Genomic DNA, 16,759 nt, shown 5'->3' on the forward strand with positions numbered 1-16,759 from the left:
TGTTAAAGTGTCCTATGTTACTTGAAGTTGATATCAACTGTCCCTATTATTCCCCTTGAAGGATGCCAACTAATCATATATTTATAGGTCCATGCCTATTAGTGGACTACAGGATGCCTATATGTCAAAGTGTTGTCATTGTCACAGTCACAACAATATGGCCAATGTATATGTTGTGAGTTAAGCAGGTAGAGACGTCAAGCACCTCAGTGTTTTTATTTTATCCTCTTAATGATTTAGACAGATCTGTGCTGGATTCCTCTTCTGGGAGGATTTCTTCCACAGAACTGTCAGAACTGGATTTCCCTAACAAAATGAATTATTAAAGGCTGGGTGTACACATTGGATCCAATGCATGGATTTGGATCCAATTGCTTCTTAGCAAAATTTTAAAAAAAATGATTTTTTTGTTGTTGTTATTAACTGCTTTGGCTTGGAAATGTGAAGGAATCCTTTCCTTAAACACAATCAGACGTTCTTCCATTTTGGATGAATTTGGATTCAGAAATTCCATTTGGAAACCATCCATCATTTTTCCATTAATGATCCAAGTATCTGTTTTCTATGATTAGCTTTTCAAAAAAAGCTACTAAAAGGTACAGATTGCCTTTAATTCACCAGATCCACTCGCTTGCATCTTTGTGATAGTGGGTCAGGATTGCAGCTGTCTGATCAGTAGCATATCCTGACCTTGTTTCCCTGATGTTGCTAATCAATGTTTTTAACATTGTGCCTGATACAATTCACCCATCTTTGGGAGCAAGGGGCATCAAGGGTGTCAGATGTGATTTAAGTTTGCATGAATTCCGTTTGGTATAAAGTTTAGAAAAGCTTCTTTTAATGTAAATGAAGAAAAATGCTGTTATAATTTTTCAGTTGCTGGTGTGCCATTGAGATCAATGTTGAATTAAAACATTCAAGAGGACATTGGATGATTATTTGAATAGAAATAACATGTTAACATATGAGATTGGCACTAGTGAATAGAACTAGTGAAGGTACAATGGCCTTCTTCTGTCCCAAAACAATTCTGTGATTCTGTGAAGTCCCATGCTTTTAGCAGGGATCCCTGAATACTCCCGGTACCCCAAAGCTCCTTTGTGAATGTGCCATTTTTGTCTAACGTAAATCATTCAGATTGGAACTGCCCTATCCATGCCTTGAAATGAAGTTGAAGCATTCACCTCATAACCCTTCGTGGCTTCTCTGCTGAGAGTCAAACGTCACCTGAGGCTGCAGAGGTGATAACCCACCTGTACATAATGATTATTACTCTATCAAAGAGCAAATAGAAAGATCATTTCCTGGATAATAAAGATTGTGTTATGGTGTCGGGTTTCAAGTTTGTCCAGTTTCTTGACTAAGAGTTCTGGCTGCTTCAGAAGAATTTCAATCATTTCACATTATTGGTGTTTGAAGGCACTGAGTACACAAATTCGAAATCACTAAAGATGAATCTGAGTATCTCAGTCCTTCATGTCAGGTAACATAGTGTCCCAACAGTTTACTTTCTTCATTTTCTTTGATTCATTGCAGACAATTCTAGGCTGCTGGAATCCAAGGACAAACTCTAGACATCTCGAGACATTTGCAGGTAACACAAAAGTAGGTGGGAAGGCAGGTCGTGAGGATTGGACAAAGAATCTACTGACGGACATTGACGGGTTAACAAAGTGGGAAAAAACCTTTGGAGAGGGAATATAATGTGAGGAGGAAATGTACGGGGAGGAAGAAGAGGAAAGCTGAATATTAGCTTAATGGATAAAAGTCTGAAAAAAGGGATTTGGAGATTGCGTATGCATAGATAAACATGTTTAGAACACGGCAGGAAACATGCAGAATCTGTTTTATTATCCAGGTGAGAAAATAGACCTAAAGATATTTTTAAATTCTTATCTTCAGAACAGATCAGCCAGATAATATTTAAAAAATGCTGCTGTTGATTATGTTGGAAGTGATCTGCAATAGACACTCTTAAAGTCAGGATCATGTTGCTGCAGAAAGGAATAAGCCAAGGCAAAGTGTTGAGGAAAAATCCTACAACTGTCCAAAGGTTGGAGTGTTGGGACAGGCTTTCATTGCCTGGGCAATGTTCCATTGGGGTTGTTCATCTGCCATGCATGGATGGGAGAAAAAATGAAAATTAGTTTTTGCTGGATTACCACCTTGTTGGTGAGGACTAAATCTTGGCCCATTACAATTCTTTCCAGGTGTCTAGGGAGATGAGACAGCAGAGAAAAGTGAGTGAAAGAGAGGGAGAGTGAGACACACACACATATACACACCCATGTTGCAAGGAGTAGTATATGAGTGTATAAGAGGGGTGTAGAGGGAGACCAAACAGAAAGGGAATGAGATACGCGCATAGGGAAGAAAGATAGTGTGAGTGGAAAAGGGAGATGGGAAGGTAGTTGGTGAAAGACAAGTCATTTACTGGGAGAGAATAAGCAAACAGAAACCATAAGAGAAAACACCTAACACAAACACAAGCTGAAAAACTCTATTGGAGATTTCAAGCTACAGACATCTCATAATTTTGACATTGTTTCGTGGTAGTGATATAATACAAATGATTGATACAATTTGCACAGTAACTACCATCTAGAAAGGAAAACGGTGTTAGAAAATAGTGATATTGTGAACTGTTGTCATATGTGTACATTCAGATAATGATGCTAAGGTATTCATTCTATTGCTTTGTATTAAAAGGCACAACTTTTACATCAACCTTTTTCAGCAACGAGGTTTTTAGTGCGCAAGTAGTTTTGTATAAGGCACAGATACGGTATATGCAAAAGTGTTCACAGCAGTGAAGCTCCTGGCCTCCAATATTCTGATAACACTGAACCACTGTTATGATCACCTTCTGAAACTTTGAAGTTTTGGCTGTTTTCTCTCCACTGATGTAACAAGACCTGCTGAGTTTCTCCAGCAAGTTATCTTTGTTTGTGGTTTTGTTTTGTGTGTGTGTGTGGGGGGGAAGTAACAAGGATTTTACATCAATTTCTCATTATTGAGTGCTTGTTTCGGACTTTCAGTCTTTGGGCAGTTCTTGAAGTTGGCGAAATGGAGCAGAACATCCCGTGAGACTGCCCCCTGGTGATGTAAATATTAAGGAAGGAGCAAATTACTTCAGATGCTAGAACCTTTACTGAAAACAACAAATGCTGGAGATCACAGTGGGTCAGACAGCATTCAGATGAAGTGTCATCTAGACTCAAAATATTAAGGAAAAATTGTTAGCACTATTTCCAGGGATTGCTTGAAATAGTATAAGTTGTAATGGAAATTATGTAACAACACCTTAAAAACTACTAATAAGTATTACATAAATCAATGTAAAACCCACATTTGCTTTCTCATCCCATCTCCCCAACATTTTTAAAGGAAAAGTTTTTCTGAGAAGTGTTTTTGGCAACAAACTTTCTGTGTTCTTTTTGGGAGTTAAATTATGGCATTTTCATATGACTTCATTAAAGGTGAAAAATGAAGCAAAGATGTTGCATTTCTTCTCTCCACTTGGAAAATGTAGGGGGTGATGGATTCTCAGGGGAATGTCGCACAAACAGCCAAGTTTCTGGTATTGAGATTGGCTCTAAAGCAATAAGGGGTTTGTCAGGTTCCAAGAGGTCAATTGTGTTAGGGGACTCTCTAGTCCGAGGTACAGACAGACGTTTCTGTGATCAGCAGCGAAAAAGCAGAATGGTGTGCTGCTTCCCTGGTGCCAGGATCAAGGATGTCTCAGAGAGGGTGCAGAATGTCCTCAAGGAGGAGAGGGGCCAGCAAGTGGTCATTGTCCACATTGGAACCAATGACTTTGGAAGGGAAAAGATTGAGATTCTGAAGGGAGATTACAGAGAGTTAGGCAGGAATTTAAAAAGGAGGTCCTCGACAGTAGTAATATCTGGATTACTCCCAGTACTATTAGCTAGTGAGGGCAGGAATAGGAGGATAGAGCAGATGAATGCATGGCTGAGGAGCTGGTGTATGGGAGAAGGATTCACATTTTTGGATCATTGGAATCTCTTTTGGGGTAGAAGTGACCTGTACAAGAAGGACGGATTGCACCTAAATTGGAAGGGGACTAATATACTGTCAGGGAGATTTGCTAGAGCTGCTCGGGAGGATTTAAACTAGTAAGGTGGGGGCTGGGACCCAGGGAGATAGTGGGGAAAGAGATCAATCTGAGACTGGTACAATTGCGAACAGAAGTGAGTCAAACAGTCAGGGCAGGCAGGGACAAGGTAGGACTAATAAATTAAACTGCATTTATTTCAATGCAAGGGGCCTAACAGGGAAGGCAGTTGAACACAGGGCATGGTTAGGAACATGGGACTGGGATATCATAGCAATTACAGAAACATGACTCAGGGATGGGCAGGACTGGCAGCTTAATGTTCCAGGATACAAATGCTACAGGAAGGATAGAAAGGGAGGCAAAAGAGGAGGGGGAGTGGCGTTTTTGATAAGGAATAGCATGACAGCTGTACTGATGGAGGACATTCCCAGAAATACATCCAGGAAAGTTATTTGGGTGGTACTGAGAAATAAGAAAGGGATGATCACCTTATTGGGATTGTATTATAGACCCCCTAATAATGAGAGGGAAATTGAGAAACAAACTTGTAAGGAGATCTCAGCTATCTGTAAGAATAATAGGATGGTTATGGTGGGGAATTTTAACTTTCCAAACATCGACTGAGACTGCCATACTGTTAAGGGTTTAGATGGAGAAGAACTTGTTAACTCTGTCCAAGAAAATTTTCTGATTCAGTATGTGGATGTACCTACTGGAGAAGGTACAAATCTTGACCTACTCATGGGAAATAAGGCAGGGCAGGTGACTGAGGTGTCAGTGGGTGAGCACTTGGGGGCCAGTGACCGTAATTCTATTAGATTTAAAATAGTGATGGAAAAGAACAGACCAGATCTAAAAGTTGAAGTTCTAAATTGGAGAAAGCAACTTTTGACGGTATTAGGCAATTACTTTCAAAAGCTGATTGGGGGCAAATGTTTGCAGGTAAAAGAATGGCTGGAAAATGGGATAACGAGAATCCAGAGAAAGTATTTTCCTGTTAGGGTGAAAGGAAAGGCTGGTAGGTATAGGGAATGCTGGTTGACTAAAGAAATTGAGGGTTTGGTTAAGAAAAAGAAGGAAGCATATGTCAGGTATAGAGAGGATAGATCGAGTGAATCCTGAGAAGAGTATAAAGGCAGTAGGAGTATACTTAAGAGGAAAATCAGGTGTGCAAAAAAGGAACATGACATAGCTTTGACAAATAAAATTAAGGAGAATCCAAAGGGTTTTTACAAATACTTTCAGGACAAAAGGGTAACTAGGGAGATAATAGGGCCCCTCAAAGATCAGCAAGGCGGCTTTTGTGTCGAGCCGCAGAAAATGGGGTAGATACTAAACAAGTGTTTTGCATCAGTATTTACTGTGGAAAAGGATATGGAAGATACAGAATGTAAGGAAATAGATGGTGACTCCTTGAAAAATGTCCATATTACAGAGATGTCCTGAAACGCATAAAGGTGGATAAATTGCCAGGACCTGATCAGGTGTACCTTAGAACTCTGTGGGAAGCTAAAGAAGGGATTGCTGGGCCTCTTGCTGAGAAATTTGTATCATCGATAGTCACAGGTGAGGTGCCAGAATACTGGAGGTTGACTGATGTGGTGCCACTATTTAGGAAGGGTGGTAGTGACAAGCCAGGGAACTATAGACCAGTGAGCCTGACCTCGGTGGTGGGCAAGTTGTTGGAGGGAATCCTGAGGGACAGGATGTACATGTATTTGGAAAGGCAAAGACTGATTAGGGATAGGCAACATAGCTGTGTGCATGGGAAATCATGTCTCACAAACTTGATTGAGTTTTTTGAGGAAGTAACAAAGAGGATTGATGAGGGCAGAATGGTAGATGTGATCTAGAGAGACTTCAGTAAGGCGTTCAACAAGATTCCCCATGGGAATCAAGCAAGGTGAGATCTCACAGAACACAGGGAGAACTAGCCATTTGGATACAGAACTGGCTCAAAGGTAGAAGACAGAGGGTGGTGGTGGAGGATTGTTTTCAGACTGGAGTACCACAAGGATCGTTATTGGGTCTTCTACTTTTTGTCATTTATATGAATGATTTGGATGCGAGCATAAGAGGTACAATTAGTAAGTTCACAGATGACACCAAAATTGGAGGTGTGGTGGACAGCAAAGAAGGTTCCCTCAGATTACGATAGGGTCTTGATCAACTGGGCCAATGGGCTAAGAAGTGGCAGATGGAGTTTAATCCAGATAAATGCAAGTTGCTGCATTTTGGGAAAGCAAATCTTAGCAGGAATTATACACTTAATGGAAGGTTTCTAGAGAATGTTACTGAACAAAGAGACCTTGAAGTGCAGGTTCATAACTCCTTGAAAGTGGAGTTGCAGGTAGATAGGATAGTGAAGAAGGCGTTTGGTATGCTTTCCTTTATTGGTCAGAGTATTGAGTACAGGAGTTGGGAGGTCATGTTGTGGCTGTACAGGTCATTGGTTAGGCCACTGTTGGAATATTGCATGCAATTCTGGTCTCCTTCCTATCGGAAAGATGTTGTGAAACTTGAAAGGGTTCAGAAAAGATTTACAAGGATGTTACCAGGGTTGGAGGATTTCTGCTATAAGGAGAGGCTGAACAGGCTGGGGCTGTTTTCCCTGGAGAGTCGGAGGCTGAGGGGTGACATTATAGAGGTTTACAAAATTTTGAGGGGCATGGATAGGATAAATCAACACAGTCTTTTCCCTGGGGTCAGGGAATCAAGAACTAGAGGGCATAGGTTTAGGGTGAGAGGGGAAAGATATAAAAGAGACCTAACGGGCAACTTTTTCACACAGAGGGTGATACGTGTATGGAATGAGCTGCCAGAGGAAGTGGTGGAGGCTGGTACAATTGCAACATTTAAGAGGCATTTGGATGGGTATATGATTAGGAAGGGTTTGGAGGGATATGGGCCGGGTGCTGGCAGGTCAGACAAGATTGGGTTGGGATATCTGGTCGGCATGGACAGGTTAGACCGAAGGGTCTGTTTCCATGCTGTACATCTCTATGACTCTATGACTCTAATGAGGACCGTAGCTTAGAAGTATGGGTATGAAGAAAATCATAATTAACAGCTCAAATGGATTCACTGCTTGGGTGATAAAGTTGCTTGCTTCCAGTTTCTATCAGCCCTGTGAAGCTGACTGATTGTTAATCATGAATAAGGTGTCACAATAATGGAATCATACAATACCTTTAGGGTGAAAAGAGGTCATTTGGCCCATCAAGTCTGCATCAAACCTCCCCGCTCCAAAGAGCATCCCACTCAGATCCAGGCCCCCACCTCCTCCTCACATTTCCCATGGCCAATCCATCTAACCTACACATCTTTGCACTGTCGGAGGAAACTCACACAGAGACAGGGAGAATGCGAAAACTCCACAGACAGCAAACCTGGGTCCCTGGCGCTGTGAGGCAACAATGAGCCACCATGCCTCTCTTATTGGTATTGGCATTAGTCCTCCCAGATAACATCATCATTATTGTCTGACCATCTGATTGACCAAGCAGCAAATGTCTGTATTTAAGGAAATTGAAGCAAATCCATTCAATTGAACAATTCAGAATAGATTAGATTAGATTACAGTGTGGAAACAGTCCCTTCGGCCCAACAAGTCCACACCGACCCGCCGAAGCGAAACCCACCCATACCCCTACATTTACCCCTTACCTAACACTATGGGCAATTTAGCATGGCCAATTCACCTGACCCTGCACATCTTTGGATGGTGGGAGGAAACCGGAGCACCCAGAGGAAACCCATGCAGACACGGGGAGAACGTACAAACTCCACACAGTCAGTCGCCTGAGGCGGGAATTGAACCCGGGTCTCTGGCGCTGTGAGGCAGCAGTGCTAACCACTGTGCCACCGTGCCGCCCTAAATCAGAATAGTTTTATTAAAATTTAAACTTGGAACAAATACAGCTTTAGATATGGATCTGCTGAACTTTTGTATTGAAAATAACCAGCTTTTGAGTGAGGGTGATACAAGAGAGCTTGGATAACAAATGTCAACTTTCTAGATGCTGTCCATCAGCAATATCATTTGAGTGGCAGACAATCCAGCTCACTTGTTACAAGGCTAATACCCTCATTAGTCAATAAGAAACTAGTATACATTTTTGAAGGGATACACAATTCATGTAAATTGTATAAACACTTAAAATTGTATAAACTGAAGCTCATGGGAATCTGAAGTCCTATCAAATTTGACACCATACATCAATTTTTCCTGGCATTTGGAATCCTGGAGCTGAGGGAACAGATTGCTATGTTGACAGGGCACAACTTCATTCTGATTAGTAGAAAATAGATAAATATTGATGGAAAATTTAAAACTGCTTTTTTTTCAAAATGCAATTCACACAAAAGTTATATTTCTGGATATTGCAATGGTGCCGACTGTTGTCATTAAGATGATCTCCTTCAGATATAAGGCAACATCATGCTTAGATTCATAATTTTAATGTAGTAATGGGCTCTAGTTTAATCAGAATTATTCCCTCTTCCAATTTAAAATATTAGTTGCTACAGTTATAATAAAAACACATTGTAGAAAACCCATAGGTTGAGGAGCCTGGTGCTAATATGGAGCAATACTGCAAAGTAAGTTAACGTTGTGTTTTAAATAAGATGTAGCTTAAATATGACGATTTAGGGTGGACCTGTGCATGAATGAGTAAAACCTCAAATGATCTTAGAATGATATCTGTGCTCTTCGCCCCTAGTCACACTAGAAAAAGAATTGATTAATGAGGGTATTGGGCCCAGCAGACTAATCTTGATATTTTCAATAAGTAATCACTGACACTAAAATTTGACTGAGCCAGCTTAAGGTCCATTTAACATGGATATATTAATAAATGAAGAATGACCTAAAATGGAACAATATGTTAGGTTAGATTGCATGGCAAGGGCAAATCCTTGACTTTGTAAAATGTGAAATGTTGGATAGCTTTGTGAATAGTTGGCTGTATTTGAATAGCCTGGTGCCTGCGTGTGGTGGTGAAATCAATGGAAGTAACCAGAACCGAAGTCTGCTTTGTTCTATGAATCATCACTGAAGTATGTTCCTCTGTTGCACAAAACCTGGGACCTGGTACAGAGTGTTTCATTAAATCCTTTGCAGTTATATTCAGCACCCCGGTGGGATATTACAAATGTATTGTCTAATAAGGTCATCAGACAGCTTTATTTTTGTCGTGCCCACATAACAGCTACAATAGGTCACCAATTCAGGCACCAGACCTGCTGCACAATAGCTTACAAAGGAAGAATAAATACTACACAGCTCATCTACACTGTCAGTTCCTGCAAGAAGTCATTATCAAGGTGTACTAAGAATTTCTGGCTCGGATGCCAGAAATTCTTGAATGACAAAAACAGTAGGTTTGTTCAAGCTAAAAAAGGGCAGGCAGTAAAACAGCAGCATACCAAAGTTTTGCAGTAAATATTTTAAAGAAAGACTTGATGCTCTATAGATTTCAATTTCTGCACCTAATCTAAAGAGCTACAAAGGAAAAAAATGGCATTTGTGAAGGACGGAACAAAAACTTTAGCTAAGTAGTCAGCAACATTTTAGAACATCAAAATATTATTTAGGATTTTAATTGCAAAGAGAAAAATCCTGTAGCATTCACAGAAATGAAACTACTAACAACCCTGGAAAGATAGCACATCAACAGATCAAGGATAACCACAAAACAAGGACATATTATCATGAAATGATTAGATTTCTGTTTTGATTGGCATCCAGTGCAGCCAACACATTCACCATCACCTTCGCAAGGGCAGTTAGGGAGGGACATCAAATGCTGGATTTGCCAACAACACACATTTCATGAAAGAAATTTTTAAAATCCTGTTCAAAGCCTGGTGGCGGGCAATCCAAATTATTGCGTGTGCTCCTGCAAGAAGAGGTTGAGAGCATCTCAGGATAGAGAAAATTGCCCGAATATATTGAGACCCGAACTAAAAAATTTTTAAGTTGCTGACAACCACCAAAGATTGTGGAAGCGAGGTCATTGGGGATATTTAAGAGATTGCTGGACATGCATATGGTCACAGAAATTTGAGGGTGCATACATGAGGATCAATGGTCGGCACAACATCGTGGGCTGAAGGGCCTTTTCTGTGCTGTACTGTTCTATGTACTATGTTCTATTGTGCAGAAAGAGAATACATTTATCGATTGTCTTCTGTGGCTTGAGGATGTCCAAAAGGGCTTTATAACTAATGAAGCACTTTATGAAGTGATCACAGTTGTATTATCAAGAAAGCTTCCTTTAATTTCAATACTTTTCCAGTAAAAGTCATTGGTGAGAAAACATATTATATTGAACATGAATCTTGCCAGTTCTACTTTTGAACTGTATCAATATTCTTATTCTATTTTCCTCAGGTTCATTTTTCTGTAGTTGTTGACTAGTAGTATAGAACTCGGAAAAAAAAGACACATTTTGCCAAAGTTTTTCATCTTGCACTCATTGGGATGTTTGCAAGAATACCAGTGTAAAGGGAGAACAACATTTTATAACACATGTAAAGTTAATATTGATTGGTTGGCAAATGGCATTCCTGGTAAAGGACTTATGCCCAAAATGTCAACTCTCCTGCTCCACAGATGCTGCTTGACCTGCTGTGTTTTTCCAGTGCCACACTTTTCAACTCTGATCTCCAGCTTTTGCAGTCCTCACTTTCTCCTGGTTGGCAAGTGGATTCTGATTTGTTGAGACAATGGCATTGACAATGCTCTTAGACAATGACAGAGAGTTAAATGCCAAGTTTGGTTTAAAGTTAAACCGAGAAGTTAACTCTGAATAGTCCAGGCAATGGCATGTGCAACAAACTGCAGCCAACTGTTGCCTATTTTGTTTGGTTGAAACAGGTATACAATTTATTTCTGTCTGAAATGAATAGGGTCCTATGTCTTAATATATGTAGCTTACATATGTAGCTTGCAAGTGTACTATACTGCAACCCTGACAGATAATATTAAATTGTCTGTCAGTGTAATTTTACCAAATTCGGGACTATTTAACAACTGTAATGGTACTTACTCAGATGTCAGGATGTGGCTGTCTTTTTCTATGAAGACATAAAGGGGGTGAATGAGCAAGGCTCCAATGCCTGTTTTGGCTGGTGCATGTGGGCAAAGGTGTTGAGTTGTTCTGAGAGGGTGGAGAGGCAGTGCGGACGACATGAAGAGTTGGTCACGTGGGAAAATGGGAGTAATAGGGCAAGTGAGGGCAAGTATTGTATGCAACAGAGGGGGTGTCAGAGGTTAAACATTAGCAGGGGGCAGGTGGGGTGATACAGGTAAGTTTAAGGTAGCAGTGAGCAGAGCATTGCACTCACCATAACAGAGCGGAGGTCATTTACTTTCTTCCTGTGTCGCATCCTCCTTTTCACTGCGGAGATGGCATTGACGCAGGTGGCGATCTCCCGACCAGGCTGGTGTGGGGTAAAATGGAACATAAATCAGACGTGCTTCTCAATGCGAGGCCAATCAATTTGACGAGTTTAGTGAGAAAACTTGCTTGGCCTCATGGCAAAAATCACTTCACCAGACTTGTTGCGAATCACACTTCATCAAAAAAAAGATTCAGTCCAACTGTCCACTCGAGGGACTGAATGCAAAAACGTTGAGGCTGACACTGCAATGCAATACTGTGGCAGTGCTGCACTTCCGGCTGTGCCATCTTTCAGTTTCAACATTAATTGAGGCCCAATCTGTCTGCTCAGTTTGGGTGATTGTAAAAATTCACATGGAAATATTTTGAAGGCGAGGCAAGGGATGTTTCCCTGGTGCCCTGGCCAATACTTAGCTCTAAATCAACACTGCAAAAAATAAATTATCTCATTGTTAACACATTGCTATTTGTGGGAGTTTGCCATGTTCATATTGACTGCCATGTTTCCTATATTACAACAGTGAGTATACTTCAAAACTATGGAGGTAAAGGGCTTTGAGATGTCCAATAGTTGTGAAAAGCAAGTCTTTCTCTTTTTACAGTCCTTGCAGGAATTGAACATCTGACCTTCATAAGATGTCACTCAAAGATTTGACAGATCAGTTCTCATAGGTCACTGCAGATGTAAGTAATAAACATGAATGAATCACTGAAAGTGAACAAATCTATTTCTTAAAGCCGGAGGGAGTTCAGCTGGAGGACCTTTTTAAAAAATAAAAACATATCCAATGCAGATCTGTCAACACCCATAAGGAGAAAAGCTGGGTTAATATTTCAGGTGGTGAATACTTTGTTAGAACTGTGAACTGGAATGTAAGTGAATCCCTTAAAGGAATTAAAAAAAGATGGAAAGGAGAACACAACTTGTGCAACGTGCAAACAGATTTTTGGAAAGCTGCAAATAGATTTAAAAATGGCAGCGATTATTTAGTGAGGCAAGTAATAAAACATGAGTTGTTGAAAATGACTAAATAAGGCAGTGATTTCGGCCAATAGAAAATACTAGAGATATCTAGTAGACTCACTAGCACCAGAAAAGAGAGAAAGAGATTTTGATGCCAGGTACTGAACCATTGCTAGAACTGTTTTGACTTTTAATACCTACAATGCAACCATGCTTTCTTTGTCTTGTTCCTTCATCACTTTTCCACATAAACAGTTCACAATATAAATGAAGTGAAAGGTTGAGAATTTAGTGGGTATGGGAATTTGGTGCAGATAGAGAAGTTGTCTCATTTTGCTTTCAGTGTTGAGGTGTATAAGCTTGAGGTAGTAACAAGTTTAAAACTAATAACCTATAACCAATAGTTAAGTACCAGCCAATCTCTAAAAAAAAAAATTGTGATTAACTACAAATAGTTGTTTAGTAGAACAGAGCTTGAATATTGCTGAAATGGGTGACATGTTTCTGACCATTTTATCTTGCACACCTGTTGGAATCCCCTGTAAACCAGTGTTCACTGAGCATTCTATATTGGTACTTCCCTTGTGTCAAGGAAAAATACAGCCGGTCAGGGCAGCATCCAAGGAGCAGGAGAGTCGATGTTCCAGCACCACACTTGTTGACTCTGGTCTCCAGCACCTGCAGTCCTCACTTTTCCTTGTAGCAAGGAAAGCCAATCTCCACAGAGAAATCTGTTACTTTTCGCTTTTCCTGAAGAGAGAGAGAGAGAGAGAGAGAGACCGTGTGTGTGTGTGTGCATGTGTGTGTGTGTGTGTGTGTGTGTGTGTGAATGTGTGTGTGTCTTTACTTCTAAATTACTGACTATGTTAACCAGCTACTGCATTAAAAAACATGCAGCTCAGATCTTATTTAAGTTATAAAGCTTGATATAAAGTATTGAATGGGTCACCTTGGTAACTGACAAAAATATTTTCATTTTATGTTGTGACCAGTAGAATAACAGGACTAGTGCACTCTGAGCTCAATCATAACAGATAGTTTCAATTTGATTAATGGTTAGAGACAGTAAGATGTGACTAATTGAGCCAGATAAGGGGACCACCACTGCAATACTAGGGAAGAGTGATCCTTTGCCATTATCCAAAAAGCATATGAGGTACCACCACCATTGTAGACATAAACAAAAACTTTAGGGAGGGCCATGGCACAATAGTACAGAGCAAAAAGCATGGAGTCATGGCAAGGGATAGTTTATTCAGCGGGACACAGATTCTGAGCAGAAATCTATACAGTTGTGTTAGCTGGCTGATGGCTTGGTAGGGGGAACAACTTGGAATAGTGGAAGGAGCCAGTTGTTGAGGTCCATTCAGAAATTAATGACAGAGGTGAATCTAAGCATGAGTTTCCACTGAGGGCTGGGACCTAGGAGTACAACTTTAAAAGCAGATTTTCAAAATGTAACAATGCGGGATCACCACTTCATAAATAATCCATATTAAAAGAACAATAATTAAAGCAGCAAGTGAAGTGCTGTAAAAATACTCAGCAGGGTCTGACAGCAGCTATGGAGAGAAAATACAAAAGCTAATCTTTTCCATCGATTATGACTCTTCTTCAAAATCAAAAAGATCCATATTCAACTCAGATCATTAATTCTGTTTCTCTCTCTCTCTTTCCAATGATTCCAGAGGTGTTCATCCACCTTTTTCTGTATTTATATCCCATTCCTAGTTTTCTCTGTAGTCTTTCTTTATTGCCCTGAAAGAATGGTATTGGAAGCTAGCTCTCAATAAAAGGGAACACTAAATTTACTTTACTCAGAGGATTGTCAATCTTTGAATGATCCACTTCAGAGGACTGTGGATACTCAATAGATAAATATGTTCAAGACTGAGATTGATAGATTGATAGAGGGATACTTTGACATATTCCAGCTCATGTCTCTTATTCCTAAACTCTGCAACAGCTCTAATCTTGAATTGACATGAGAGCAAGTTATTGCCAAGTTCAGAAACTGCTAGCTGTAGTAATTTGAGATGTTCTCTCTTCGAGCGCTCTTTGAATTAATTTATCTCACTTTCCCATCACATGCACTATCTAACTGAAATCCTTAAATTAGAAGCTCAAGGCACCACTTACATATGACATATCAGGATCATTAAAATTAAACTTGCAAATCCTGAAGCATTTAGCTAATGTGTTTTATGTATCTATGCGTGCAGGACATTAAAGACTGGACCATATTACCATATAATATATTTTACTAAACAGTTACACCCACACTATCCCTCCAGACTATTTAAGTCTCTAAACTATAATGCTGGGATGGACTTGTTAGCAAATACAATGGCCTTGAAATTAATGCAATTATTGAACACTTGAATTATGCAATGTTGGTATATGAATACCAACTGCTTTGAGATTACTGTTCCTGATATTTAAATGAAGATACTTATGTATTTAATACAAAAGAATAATGGTTTTGCAAAAGTTAATCTCATGCAAGAGGCTCGAAATAATACTATGCAATATAATTTCTTTATAAAATTGCAACAGTACAATTGGCTGTAGCAAAGAAAGGACCTTGAGTAAACAAAGCATTCAACTTTCTAGAATGAAAGAGCCACAATCAAATGAGGATTTACATTATTAAAAATAGTGTTTAGAAAGAGTCTTTGTTCATTGAAACATTGGCTGGACAATTGTATTTTTTTGTGAACATGCAACCAAATTACATGCATGGTGTTGAAATCTTCCTCGGCTAAAATGCATACTTTCTACTAGTTCTATTAAAAGAAAATTCAACCTTTCTTGTCTTTTGTCACATGACAAGTCACAGAAAATTAACTGGAACTGCATGTGGATGAGTAGTGTGCCCCTGCCATTCTGCTGTCACCGAGTGCAATCTTTTCTCACTATTTCTGATGATATTTCAGGAATCAGGAACCTGTCCTTCTTATTAACTTCCCAAATCAGTTCAACACCAGTATGGCTGTCAATAAAATGGGGTAACACTCCACCATTCCAGGAGTGAATTCTCAGCAGGCAGCCCACATTGGGCTTGACTAGCTCAATCCAATTATTACAGTACTCAAAGTTCTTGGACGGTCTCCAGTTGAGATATTGGGCTGGATCTTTTGCCATATTTTGGCAAAGGGTCAATTTTGTCAAATTTTACAGAGGGTTTCTCTGTGTGAGACCTGGAGAGTTTTCTTGGGCCTATAGTCACAAACTCAGCTCCTCAACTACCAACGCTGCCAGTGTATCCCAGCATATACTGGCAAACCTAGTTCTGGTGCTATATTTAAAAGCCTGTTGTGTACTCTGTTAAGCACTGGGATTCTGGAGCTGCCCTGCACAGTTCCACATATTCTACCAGGGCATGGCAGGTGAAGGCAAATTGATGTCCTGCTTTGGTGACAGGGACCATGAAGCCCTAGTCGGTTAGGGCTACAGAGGAGGGCTGTCCAATTAACAGAGGAGGCAATGACACCAGACACGGCCAACCTGGTCTGAGGTCATCACCTGGATCAGTGTGGTGTCCACAGCCCAGAGACATGCCCAGCAACACGGGAAGAAGGTGGATGACCTTTTACACTCTGCCAGGATAGGTGCCACTTGATTTCAGCAAACTCACACTCATTCTATCTTTGCTATTGGAACTACCTCTGACCAGGGCTCATATTTTATCTCTCTCACTGTTGCATGCAGCATCTTCTATCACTTGCTTTCACTCGCCTCAACTCCTCCACACTAATTCAGCCTCCATACCTTCTGCCCTGTCAACTCATTCACTCAGGACACCTCACCAGTACCTGCACTAACAGCTGCACTTTCTGCTCTCTTTTCGGGAGAACAGAAGTCCATAACAAAGGTTGAAAGGACCGGGGTGGGGTCAGCGGCATTGGGTGATGCAGGTGCCTCGCATTCAGTTCCCGAAGAGGAAAGGATCTTGGCGTTGGCTGGCATAAACCATGACTGTTCCTGTGAGGATGTGGAAAACTCAAGTCCTGGCAACCAGGTAAGAAGCCTGAGTCATGGTGACGCTACTCTTCCATTACTTCCACTGCATGTCATCATGCCACAGATTATACTCCTTAGTCACCACATTCTCTGTTTTGTCTCCTGTCGGTACCAGCAGGATTTATGTGGCAGCCAGAGACCAGGATTCTGCTCAGCTCCAGGCAGGACGGGACCCAATGGTGTTGGCAGTTAACAACAGCAGACAAATGCACAGGCAGACTCAGGAGCAGCAGGCAATTTTGTTGAGACACTGGGCCAGCTAACACGAAGGCTGCAGGACTACAG

General features: G+C 40.6%; 1 protein-coding gene across 1 annotated transcript in view; it reads left to right on the plus strand.

Annotated features, from left to right (window-relative positions):
• Window positions 1-1,573: 1,573 nt before the first annotated feature.
• LOC122559107 (metabotropic glutamate receptor 7-like) overlaps window positions 1,574-16,759 on the plus strand; it is an 864,629-nt gene continuing 849,443 nt past the window's right edge. Inside the window, exon 1 of the mRNA XM_087994497.1 lies at window positions 1,574-1,594. The gene's annotated coding sequence lies outside the window, so the exon portion shown is untranslated. The remainder of the gene's footprint in view (window positions 1,595-16,759) is intronic.

This window comes from Chiloscyllium plagiosum, unplaced genomic scaffold (assembly GCF_037043375.1).
Source record: "Chiloscyllium plagiosum isolate Xiang-an unplaced genomic scaffold, Cpla_swu_hap1 HiC_scaffold_14, whole genome shotgun sequence".
Taxonomy (NCBI): domain Eukaryota; kingdom Metazoa; phylum Chordata; class Chondrichthyes; order Orectolobiformes; family Hemiscylliidae; genus Chiloscyllium; species Chiloscyllium plagiosum.